Genomic DNA, 12,750 nt, shown 5'->3' on the forward strand with positions numbered 1-12,750 from the left:
GTCTGCAAAAAAAAAAAAAAAAAAAAAAAAGTGGCACTTATGACCATCAAGTGTCTGGGGGAAAAAAAAAAAAAAAAAAAAAAATGTCTTCATTTCAGGCTCGTCCTGTCCGTGTGTGGGCCTTTGAATCTTCCCACCTCTTCGAGTTTTTCCTCTCCAGTCTGAAAGGCTGAGAACACTGTTGCATTTTTTTTGGTGTGGTGCAGGGTGGCTCTGTTCTGATTTCACCTCCATCACTCAGTCAGTAATGATGGAGCAAATGTTGACCCGCCTCCATGTCAACCAAAGGCTCCAGCCTTGGACAAAATAACAAAGGACATTTTTTTTTTTTTTCATGAAAAATATTTCATGACGTGAAATAAAAAGATTGCTAATTTGTTTCTGCCGTGTTCATGTCAAGGTTACCAAATAATGTAATACACCTCCTCCTACATTATAGAGCCAGTATTGCAATGTTGCAGTTTCATACTGACTGCCAGCTTTCACGAGGGCTCCCATGCTTTGAAACTTTTTTAGATTGGAAGGAAAATAGATGTAACTTTTAAAACTTGTGAAAATGGCAATTTATATCTGACCTTTAGGACCTAAATGAACAAATATATTATATTTACAGCATCACTATTCTCCGATTTATGTGAAGAGTTTTTATTTGGCCAACTCAACCGGATGAGACCCTGAAAGTCATTTAAGTCTGAGATTTTGAGTATCTTGTTATCTTGTTTGCTACATGTTCACTCTGCTGCTTTCCGCCACCTGCAAGAGCGAAGGTTATCTTTTTTTCAAGTTTCTAAATCATACCTCGTTTCTGTTTCCTTTGAGCCAGCCCGTTAACGGAAACCGCAACTTTTAGACGGCATCTTTCACCGCCGCTCTCCACCTGTGCGCTACACCTGTCTGAAAAATGACAGAAAAGGTGAGAGGGACACTTGGCTTTATCCCGCCAAGCAGACAATCTTCCCCCGCTGTGATTTAACAGCAGGCTGTCAGTCAAACCGTTGGGAGGCAGCCAGAGGTCCAGCAGTCACGCCCTGCATATTCTGCACATGCAGAGCAGACTGCTCTGGTATAAACATCAACAAAAGCAAGCGATAAGACTCTGACGTGGTGCTGAAACTGGCAGGGAAAGATTAACCGATCGGGAAAAAAAATTACATTTTTACAGTGAATCAAATGGCTAAATAAACGCCGGGTGCAGCTTCTCAGAAGTGAGGGTTGATGTTTTTAACTCTTCTTTGTCTCTGTCGGTTGAATATCTTTGGGTTTTAGACAGTTTGTTGGACAAGCGAGGTATTTTTGAAAGAGATCTCCAAAGGCTCTGATCAAGGATGAGTCATGATTGAAATCATCGAATAGTTTAAGCGACTCGTTTCGTCCTACAAAATATAATTTCGCTTGATTTTACTGCAGTAAAGGTGAAGGTTGCAGTAATGCAGGAAGAACGTGTGAATATAAGGTTTTGGTAAAAGGATTGTGGTTCTGTAAGCGTGTGTGTGTGTGTGTGTGTGTGTGTGTGTGTGTGTGTGTGTGTGTGTTGTGGGGGGGTGGGGATCTTTGAATAACAGTATGATTATCTTTTAAGCGATTGATTAATTTTGAATAAACTAAAGTCAGAAAGAGAGCCGGTCAACTTTTTTTCAAGGTTTTTTCAGTTGAAAGCTTAATTTTTTTTTTATTGAATAATCAATTGAATATTGAAAAAGGAAAAAACAAACAAATAAACAGAGTCATTAATTCATTATCAGTATTAATGAATACCTGAAAGGTTGCAGCTCTAAACTTCTGAGACAAGTTTTGGCTTTGACTTATTAGCTTATGGTTTTGGCTGCTTTAGGAGTTTGTAATCTTGTTAAATCGCTCGATTTGGAGGCCTCGCTAAGCGTTGTAGTAACCACCAGCAGGGGTTGACCTTTTTTGAAATGACTCGGGAGATTAGAGACCCGGGGAAGCTGGAACAGAAGTTAAGAGTTAATGGTGGCTGTCAGTGGATTTCTTTTGAGGCGTGAAACTCCAACAAAGTGAAAAATAGCTTCAAGCATATTCGGCTGTAAAATTGGTGGTGTAACATAGACGAGCATGTTTGCACACAGACTCACACACACACACACACACACACACACACACCACACACACACACACACACATCACACAAGCATGCCCGACGGCTGTGATTACGTGAGGTCCTGTTGTGGTCGGCTGATTGATGGTCTGCTAGCAGGGCTTGTGGTCCGGGGACAGAGGACAGAGATAGAGGGCAGCCCACCAGAGATAGCAGCAGCAGCAGCTCTCCGGTAATCAACTAGCCGCGGCACACTGAGAGAGTCACGGCACTAACACTCATTACCAGCAACAAGGTGGAAGTTCGGAAGGTGTGAGAGGCCGCGCTGGGGTCGGGGCGGTAATGCATTTGCCGAGGCGAGATACTTAATGTCAAAGTATCTTTCCTTCATTACAAAAAGAGAGCCGTAACCCAGCAACAACCAAAACCGTTGGTTTGTGAACGGCCGTTGTGAATCCTCGAGTTTGGATTTTGGCCGGCTAGTTCGGAGTAGGAAGGGACCGTATTTGGACCAGCGGGGGGGGGGGGGGGGATCTGACTCGATTTTATAGGAAACCCGACTGCACCACAGGCCTGTCAATCAAACAGACACGCCCCCCCCCCCCCCCCCAAAAAAAAACACAACCTTTTGAAGCTTATTTTCTAATAAATGACGGGATTATTTTCAAATGAACGGCCAGAAAACTAATAAGAAGGAGCAACATTGGCTGCAAAACCAAGAAAACTCATGGATACATTTTATGGACTGAGAATTTTATGAAACCAATTGAATGGGAGTCTATGGAGCCGGAGGCTTTTTGGAGCCGACCTCTGGTGGCACTCGGTGGTATCGTGATTTGAAACCTGCCAATTTGACACAAAATACCCGCTCAAATCAAATTCTGTTGCCTGTTATGGACACTTCCTTATCTCTAGTTTCCTGAACCAGCTGGCTCGGAAAACACGTATGTGCTCTGACCGTTTTAAAGATGTTTTTTCCGAGTCCAGATTTTGCCGCTAACACAAGCCAGTTGGAGCCCCGTGCGGCTTTAAAGCGGGATCGCAGCACCCAACATTTAATGGGATAAGACTTCAAACAGAGTCGTCTCCACCATTCAGCCTAATAACCAGCCTTTTTAAAAGAAAAGAACTGACTTTTGTGACTGGCGAGCTCTGGAAATCTTAGCGGGTAATGCGCGACACTAATTGGACAGACTTGGATACTGCGAGACAGACGAGCTGGCGGTGTGCGCCGTTAAAGTGGAATTTATACCATCTCGTATCACGTCACGCACACTCCCTTCGTAGCTTCTTTGTCGGCACGATATCCCATTTTTTGGATTTCTCTGAACATGTGATAACATGAGACTGCCTGGAAGAGATGTTTGTAGCCCCCCCCCCCCCCCCCCCCCCCATCCCTCCCCCGCCCCCGAGCTCTTTGCTGGCAGGTGACTGCTGTTGTTGAACGTACCGGATGATGCATGTCACCGTGCGTTCGGCTGTCTACATCTCTTCCTCTGGAGCTGCGGTGGAATTAAAAGTGACAAATACCACCGGGTGCGCTTATTTTCCCCCAAAAAAATCTTGGTCCGATATTGATAAAATGTTGTTTATTCGAAACGGAGCCAGTCTGCTGCGAGCTGATAAATTCAAGCATAGAATGTGAAGAGGCTCACTCGAGAGTCCAAATCTAAATATTAATGGGGGGGAAGTTGGGGGCAGGAAAGGGTCTCTTCTAGGGTGACGAACGCTTAAAATATTGTACAATTGATGATATTTTGACTTGGAAATCATTATTTTGTATTTTTTTTTTTTTTTTTTTGCATTTTGTTGTGCAGAAACAAAACAAAAGTGTTTTTTTTGTTTTGTTTTTTTGTAATCAGCTGTGTTTTCTTCCGTTCGTCTCGCTGTTGTGTGGAGCTGCTGCCTCAGTGGCCTCACAACGAACAGCTCGAGTGGTAAGTGCTCAGACAGATGTTAATTAAAGGAGCAACCTGCGCGCAAGACGCAGCGGGACTACGCTGGAATCATATTGCATTGGCACCTGCGCTGCTTTGTTGCGCTCTGGCGTCAACTTGCCCGCAGGATGCGGTTCGCACCATCGGTGCGTCTGTACGTCAACTTGTTTAACGCTGTAAAAAAACAAAAATACACCGTAGATTCCGCCTTCCAAGCTGCAGGAGGAACCAAAATGTGTGGCCGGACCAGATGTAAAGGTCACCTGTTGATCAAACGGGGGAAGTTGCATCACAGGAAGGTTGCAGATTAGATGGTAATGAATGCAGATTTTTTTTTTTTTTTTTTCCTCTGGCTGTCTATCATGCAAGTAAATTGGCAGAATTTCACAGCAAGGCAAATTCATTTCAGTGGTATGGCTGTGATCAATGGATTCCCTCTCAGGAGGAGGGGTGGGGGATGTGGGGGGGGGCTGTATGAAGTTATTTTTGTGTCTTTTTAATGTAAGCATAAAAGACTGTTTTGAGAGCGTATTTCTAGCGCTGCCATCAAAAATTAATTTTGTGGGTCAAAACATGAACTGAAAACGCAGTTATCAGGGCTGCGAAGAAATGATCCCATACTGTTTTGTTGGTTTTGGTTTTACGCCGATGACGTTGACAAATTAGTGAGCAAAGTGAAAATTTGCGCTGCTACATTTAAAAGCATTTTCATAAAGAAAGAGCGATACAATGCCGCTGACCTCCCTCGATGAGCGTATTGTGTGTAGCATGAGTGCAGTAGATCCAGATTGCTCCGTCTGCTTGAACGTAACCTTCCCCGCTGGACTAGAAAGTGCTCAACGAAAGAGAAATCGATTCAAATCCCTGAATACATATCTTCTGAATAAACTTTGTGAATGTATTGTTCAACAAGTGGAAGAAGCTCAGAGAGCCATTTGAACCACCACTAGCTAAGTTATCCTCGTTCAGCCCGACACGTTGTCTCTAAGTCGCCGGGCTTTAAGATCTTCACTCGCTTCCTCGGCGTGAGAGATTCTGTATGCAAAATGCTGAAAATGGAAAATGCAAAAAAACAAAAAACAAAGGCCCGGTCTTTCTGCACCTCCCAGGAGGCAGGTTTTCATATGTATGAGCTTCTATTGAACTGTATAGTCTCCGCTTAATTTGAATTTTTGGTTCGTTGGCCAGGTGCTTTTGACTTTGCTTGCAACTCAGATTGACTTACGAGAGTACGTTTCCTGCAGGAAGCGTACAGATTTCAGTGGAAGCCGCACCGCTGCACCGGGCTGACGGTGATTCGCTCCTCACTTCACACGCAGGCTTCTCCTGAATCGGTAGCAAACGTGGCGTCAGGTCAGCCGCTCTTAATCACCTACACGTATGCTTTTTTTTTTTTCTTCTTCCCTTCTTACCGTCGTAACTTTTTAAGGGAGCTGCTTTTTATTTTTTAACGAGCGAGATAAACAGAATGGCAAAAAAAACCAGATTTGGTAAAAGCAAAAGGGGTGACGAGATTATTCACTTTTGCAATGCTAATAGATAATAGGCCGATTCCTCCGGTTTGCTGAGTGCCCTTGACTGATAAGAGGGGACTGGGAGATGGATTTAGAGGAGAATTGGCTGTCCCTAATGTTCGTGCCATAGTTCATATCGAGGGCAATTATGAACAATTGAGCCGTGATGTTGGGGTCTGAAGTGGAGATTAGAGGCGAGATTACCAGGCAGCCAGCGCGGCGATTCATCATGATTGTTGTCATGATTTAAATGTTCCACGCCGAAATGGCTTATAAAGTGTGGGGGGGAGGGAGGGTGGGCGGGGGCGTTTTAATACGGCAATAAATATTCAGTGTTTGGAGCAACGGTCAAACTAAATGTCATGACAGTCCTCCATCTTGCTAATAGTCGACGGACACGCCAGGCGTGCGCGCGTCTGTCCGTGTGTGTGTGTGTGTGTGTGTGTGTGTGTGTGTGTGTGTGTGTGTGTGTGTGTGTGTGTGTGTGTGTGTGTGTGTGTGTGTGTGTGTTGCGAAAACACCTCAGGAGGGGTTTCCAAATAGTGCGTAAAACTGCCTCATTACAGGAAAAGGTCAGCAGTTTCTCTGTCAGGTGTTAAAAAATAGGTTTTGGTTGTTGGTTTTTTTTTGCTTCTTTGTTGTATTCTAATTCTCTGAGCCGCCCGACTCAGCACAGATTATGCGTATAGATCCCATTAAACAATGTTCAGCTTTCCTTTAATCAACCACGAGTGGTCATATTTCCATAAATGAATCAACTGGTCTAGAATTTTTAAGCCGTTGCTTTCTTTCCTCTCTCCCCTTATCTTCCAGTGAAAAGCGTTGTTGTTGTTGTTGTTTTTTTTCCAAACGATTCATCTCGTATTCTTTTTTCTTCCGTTTCTATGGTTACATTTTTGTAACGCGAGCGAGATAATCAGATTAACCGTTCTTCTGGCTGCCAGGAGTGTGTCCGCCTGCGTCTGTGCGGGTATGAGGCGCGTTTGGACGGACGTGTAAGTTAATTCGTCTTTGTATCCTTGTCTTTGCTTATCTGCGCCTCGCCTCCGTCCATTTCGAGCTGTGTTTTCTGGCCCTATCGACCTGCTGTAATTAGGAGGCCTTAGAGCTGCGGCGCAGGAAGGCGATCAGGAGCACGCCGTGTTCCCGCCGAGCCTCTAATTGAAACGTTGAGCGTTTTCCACGTCCCCCCCCCCCTCCCTCCCCCCCGTCGGCCCACCTCGAGTCCCGCTGTCATCTCGCCGTCACCTCCGCCTCCGCCGACAAACATTCAGAGGAGCGAGCGCGAGTCACGAACGATAAGCAGGTAATTGCCTGGAGGCCCTCGGATGCGAATTAGTAGAAGCTCGTGCTCCGGCTTCATTGGACATGCTGCCGGGGGTTGTTTGTGCCACTGTTGTGTGTGTGTGTGTGTGTGTGTGGGGGGGGGGGGGGGGGGGGGGGGTAGGGGTGAAGGGGAGGGGGCGCGACAGCTCGAAGTGATACACACGGAGAGGAAACTGGGATGCCATTAGCTTTGTCTTAGTTAAGCTCAGCTTTTTCAGACTTCGCCTTTGTTCGTTACAAATCCTCATTTTGCGGAGTTGCGCTTAAACCCCCCCCCCCTCCCCCCCCCCCCAAAAAAAAAAAAAAACAAAGCACTCAGACACTAATGAACGACAAAATTCCTCCTCACTTTCTCTTGAGATGCAAATTGCTTGATGAGGCGGCACGCGGAGCCACTCAGGAGCCTGCGGAGGGCCGAAGGCTGTGCCCAAACCCCGGCATGCGGGCGCTCAGCCGGTCGCAGGCCGAGAGGAACGAGCTCGCCTTTTTCAAAAGCCCGGACCCGTCTTCTATTGTTATGGCTGCAATAATTCTCGCCAAGGGGAGAGGAGGTGGGGGGGGGGGGACTCATCACATCACATCACGGCGGTGGGGAGCACGAAAGTGGGCGTCCCGCTTGCAATATCATCTCTCTGGTGTTGAAGAAGCCGGCGTCCGTGTCATCCCGTCTGACACTTTATGAAATTTATATCAAAAAGGGAATCGGTCAGAGGCGACGATGTCAACCCCCGGCGGATTTTTCCACGCTCTAAATATTGGCAGCCATTACGTGTCTCCTCGGTGGTGTTTAGTGGCCATGCCTGAAACACTGACTTTCATCATGACGTTCGCTGGGCGCGCTCCAGACACCCAGCGGTACCCTGGTTTCTATGGAGATGCTGGTGCTTAATATGCAGCTTTCTCACAAAGAAAAACACACACAGATTAAAACAGACAAAGTGAGTAGGGAAAAATAATATTGGTCATTAACTGCGGCGCCATCTTATTTATGCTCTTTCCATTGTGAAGTGGCGACTGAAATTGAATCAAACGCCCAGCTAATGTGCACGTCATTCTGGCAAATGAGAACGCGGCCCCTAATTTCAGAGCGTTCCAGCAAATGAGCATCCAACTTGGTGCGATCATCAGACGCCACAGGAAGCGTGATTGGGGCTTTTGATTTGGCTATTGTTCTCCTGATATGAAAATGTGGTACATCGGCACTTTGCTGGAATTGCCGTTCCATGCAGGGAGTTAATTACTACAGAAAAGTCAGCCCCGCACCCATTTAAAGTGTTTTCATAATCTATTGAATCCCGAGAAAGGGAAAATTACATCGTCATGGAACATGCATGTAGACGAGTGGATTAGAAAAGAGTTTTTGGTTCTACTTTGTGTTTGCTTGTTTTGTTTCTTGGACTTATTCTAAAAAAAAAATAGCCGACTTTGCTAATCGTACTGACAAAATGTGTCATTCACCTGCATTACAGGAACAAGCAGGTTGTAAAACTAGAAGGTTTTAAGTGTCAGTTACACGGCATGAGCTTTACCGTTTCTGAGATTATAAAGTCCACACAGTCCCGGGGTTTGCACATTGGAGTTTATTATCTCATTTCAGCGATCCTCAGGGTGCTGTCGATTGCCTGTGAATTATATGCTTTATCCCTGCTTATATCAGTAAAATACAGGTTCTGCCCCACTCAGTCATTTTCTATCTTTTCAAAGAAAAAAAAGGGGAAAAAAGGACCCTCCTGGGTAATCTCTGGGTCTGAATGAAGCTTAGAAAAGCTCCTCGGTGAGTTTTTATCACTCATTTATTATCAGTCGTCACTGACCCCTTGAGTTGGCTCCCGGCCAGTGAGATATCAAAATTAACAGTGATTCTTATACCTGACTGACTCCAGTATGAGTCACTTTTTGAAGGTATCGGCCTCACAGACCTAATGGAGCTCATTATAATAGCATTTTATATCCATTTTAAAAATTGCCATGTATTATGACAAGAACATTTTCAAGTATAGAGTGAAATGTTCAAAAAGGACCTAAATTGTCAAGCAGCAAACAAAATACTTGCAAGCAATGAGCCAAGGCCAAACACAATGAGACAAAATTGAAAACGACTAAGAGTTTCCATTTGGAACTTAAATAGAGACCTATTGATTCTCATAAACCATTTAAGGCTGATTGGGCTCTGATTCAGTTGTCAGTCCCGCCAAATTATTATCCATTTCCTCTCTAAAATTAAAATACTTTCCTCGCCTTACTCGTGAGTGATGTTGGGTGTGTTCACAGGTGAAACGGGTTTGAAATTTCAACCAGAGCTGGCAGGTTTATAGCCTCAAGTTACTCTTGAAAGTTGTTTTAATATGAAATGATGCTTTAAACCTTTTTAGTTTAGTTTTATGTCTATTTGGGGTTCAGGTTCACTTTAAATTCATTGAAGCTTTATTTGTTACATCTCAATGTGAAGTTACTACACGGCTGTAGTGTGGTTCTTTAACTTTTATGTTGTGGAGGTAACACAACAAAATGTCGTGTTAACAATTGGATCGGGGCCACGGTCGTGGCTTCGAAACATGAAAAGAATCGGACAGCTTCTCTGATGTGTTTTTGCAGACGGGGGATAAAAGAACATGTTGGAAATCAATTTGATCACACTAAGAACCTGCCCCCCCTCCCTCTCCTCCCCCGATGCTTTGTGGCCACAGAATGCATTAGAGAACATTAGTGCATTGAACAGGAGCGTTCCTCTGGTTTTACCACCGACTGGACACACACAGAGGCCATGCCAGTGATTTTCAATGGAGCGTAAAACACATATCTTTAATTCATGTTTCTTGTGGTGCTGTGGCATGAAATATAAAGTCAATCCATTTTTTTCCACAAGTTATTTTGGTGTTGTTAGCTGAAGTTGCTCCTTCTTATTAGTTTTCTGGTGGTCCATCTGATATATACCGTCATTAATTAGAAAATAGGCCTCAAAACCCGTGTTTTTGGGGGCGTTTGCTTGATTGACAGGCCTGTGGTGCAGTCAGGTTTCCTCTATTGGTGGGTGGGACGTAGTATCTCCGGGTTTCCAATCAGATCCACCATATTTGGCCGAACTGGGGAGAATGCTTGATTCTCCCCAGTTCGGCCAAATATGGTCACTTCTGGCTCCAAACCACCCCGAACTAGCAAGACGGCGACGGCCGTAAAGTCAAACTCGAGGCTTCATAACGGCGGTTCACAAACCAGTGGGTGACGTCACTGTTGGTTGTTGCTTGTTTGTTACACAGTCTCGCAGGATCTCTTGAATCCAGCTGCCTCACAAGGTAACAAAGTTGTGACTGGTTTGAAATTTACAAGAGCGAAACGCCGGCGTCCGAGTGCAAGTGAATGCAGCAAAGACGTGACGCTCCCCGGAGACTCCTAAGTCCTACTGCTCACTCAACAGGAGTTCAAAGGAAGTTAAGGTAGAAATGAATGAAACTTAAGTTGAGCATGATTCAATAATGAAAGCATGTTCGTTATCAGAAAGTTCGCCAAAGGTGAGGTTGCTTATTTAACGAGCCGTGTTTTGGAGGAGCGATTCTTCCACTTACTGAGCGGAGATTTAAATATATATCAAAGAGCTGGAGGTGCACTGTGGCAGTGTTGAACACTGTTATGTTTGACTCCATATCCTTTAGGCTTTAGGTTGCTTTTCCAGGGACTGTAACATTTCAGCTGCACTGTCAGACAGTAAGAGATCGATTGTGTTTGTTTGATTTACGAATAAAGATTAAAAACGTAGACTACTGTGACATTACACAGCACAACTCTGCACAAAAGCAGGTCGGGATGGGATTCAGTCTCAGGATCCCGTGTTAATTCTTTATTGATCCCAGTTGTATTGTAACTACATTCTCCTACAATGCACTGTAACACATGGGTCTTGACTCCTTGAGGCCAGACCAGGTTTACTGGGTGCGGTGAAAACGAAGGGCTGAAGACTGGAAGACATAGATATGGAGAGAAAGGGAAGAATTAGATGAGAGTTGGCAGGACAGACCAGGAGACACGGAGAAGGCAGCAGAGGGTGGAGACATAAGAGAAGAAGAGGAAATTAATGAGGGATGAAGTTACTGTCGGAATATAACACTAACAGAGACGACAGAAGCAGGGAGTGGTGGTATGTCCATTATAAAAGCTGTGCAACAACTATTTCACCCAGTAAAGGACATGTTTTTAGGTATTTTCAAAATATCCGTGAGGTAAAACATTAGATTATGATATTTAGATTTAATGATACATCAAATGTAAAATGAAGGCACGAATGCCGTGAGTGGAAAAAATAAGAAGGATTTTGTGTTCAGTTTAATATGAATGTAGTATTGGATCATTCTAGTTCTGCAGACGTTGCCTAAAACGCTACGCAGGACAGCAAAAAAAGAAGTGTATGAAGAGTGGCCATGGCCTGAATATTCCCGGTGACCGTCTGAGGAATATTAATGCTCTTAGTGTTGGGAATCATCATGCACAGCACCTGATTTAGATATTTTTCTGAAATGTTTTGCTGCACAATAAAACAAAAACAACAACAGTTGCTTGAAGCTGTGCTTAAACGTGACCAGATGCAGAAATAGATTTTCTGTCAGAACGGATTTTTGTATTAGAGTAGTCTTTATTTCCCTATTTTCCATTCCTGAGAAAATAGCAAAGAAATAACAAAAACTAGCAAATAACACTGTAAAAATTTGCTAATGGGTCTTTTATTTGGTACATTATCCTATAGAAGTTTGAATTTTCGGGGGAATATGGAGAACTCCCACAAACTGCCCCACCATGTCACCCTGCTAAAACCTCCTGCCATCCCATGTAAAATGTTCTGTATCCACCACTGGCTGGAGGGTTACATCCTCGTCTTAAAAAATGCCTCTGCAGCTGTGCTTTAAAGAAAAGAGCGTGCGACAGCGACGGCCTCGAAACAAACAGCAGAGCATGAGTCATAACTGTTTCATGCCGAGATGTAAGGATATCATCCGGTCGCGGTGTCAGAGGGAACGTGGAAACGTGACGCACTCGCAACACAAAGTCGGGGGGGGGGGGGAACGTGACGTCTTAGTCTCGACCGCAGTGACCTTCCCCGGTCGGCGGTTTGTGTTACTCGAGCCCCGCTAGTATTGGCTTTGAAGCTATCTTTGACAACCAGGTCCCAGGTTTGACTCCAGCACAATAGTCAAATACCAACGCTTTCATCTGGTTTTAGAAAACGGGCTGCACACCTCCCGTCTTCCTGTTTTTAAGGCACGGAGATTGATTGGATGAACGAGTCAAGATGGGCTTTTCACCACATCATCTGCACGAGGCGAGTGACGGTGACGCCTGAAAGCGTATTGAAAGCCTCTTTCACGTTTCCTTTTAAAGTAGCGCTGAAATGTCGTTCCACCTTAGATTAAAAAGTCACGTCTGGATATAAAAAGTTTCATGAAACTGATATGAATTGGGTTTTTTTATGATGACGGAACACATCTTTGTATTCATATGAACTTTCCTCCGGTCTACTGAAAGATGATTTATTTAAAAGAATACTTCAGCAGTCGGCATGCATCTTGTTTTTGCCCCTTTTGGCCTATTCCAGTGGCATAAATAAAGAATACATGTGGGTAGGAAAAACATGAAAGATTCTTTGGTTCTCGTTTTAATTATTGACTCACTCGAGGTCGGGGGGAGGGGGGGGCCCAGAGGGCTTCGGACAAACCACCTAGAAGCTCTGCCACAACCCCAAAGAAATTTCCCCATGTAAACCCTCCCATGTCTCGGCTGACTCTCTGCTGCTCACAGTTGGGATGAATCCTCAACCTGAGCTACATTTTAATGGCGCTCCATTGCAGAAGCAATGAAATGTTCAAAGTCACTTAGAAGCAGACGATTTGTTTGATTAGAAAATAATGAGCTGGTTTTATGACACTGTGCT

General features: G+C 44.5%; 1 protein-coding gene across 5 annotated transcripts in view; it reads left to right on the forward strand.

Moving 5' to 3' along the window:
* The window catches only part of LOC138204480 (A-type potassium channel modulatory protein DPP6-like), a 188,967-nt gene that overhangs the window by 100,757 nt on the left and 75,460 nt on the right, over positions 1–12,750 (forward strand). The gene's annotated exons all lie outside the window — the stretch shown is intronic.

The sequence above is a fragment of the Embiotoca jacksoni genome, unplaced genomic scaffold, assembly GCF_022577435.1.
Source record: "Embiotoca jacksoni isolate LCO1_2020_lvr unplaced genomic scaffold, fEmbJac1.0.p SCAF_25, whole genome shotgun sequence".
Taxonomy (NCBI): domain Eukaryota; kingdom Metazoa; phylum Chordata; class Actinopteri; family Embiotocidae; genus Embiotoca; species Embiotoca jacksoni.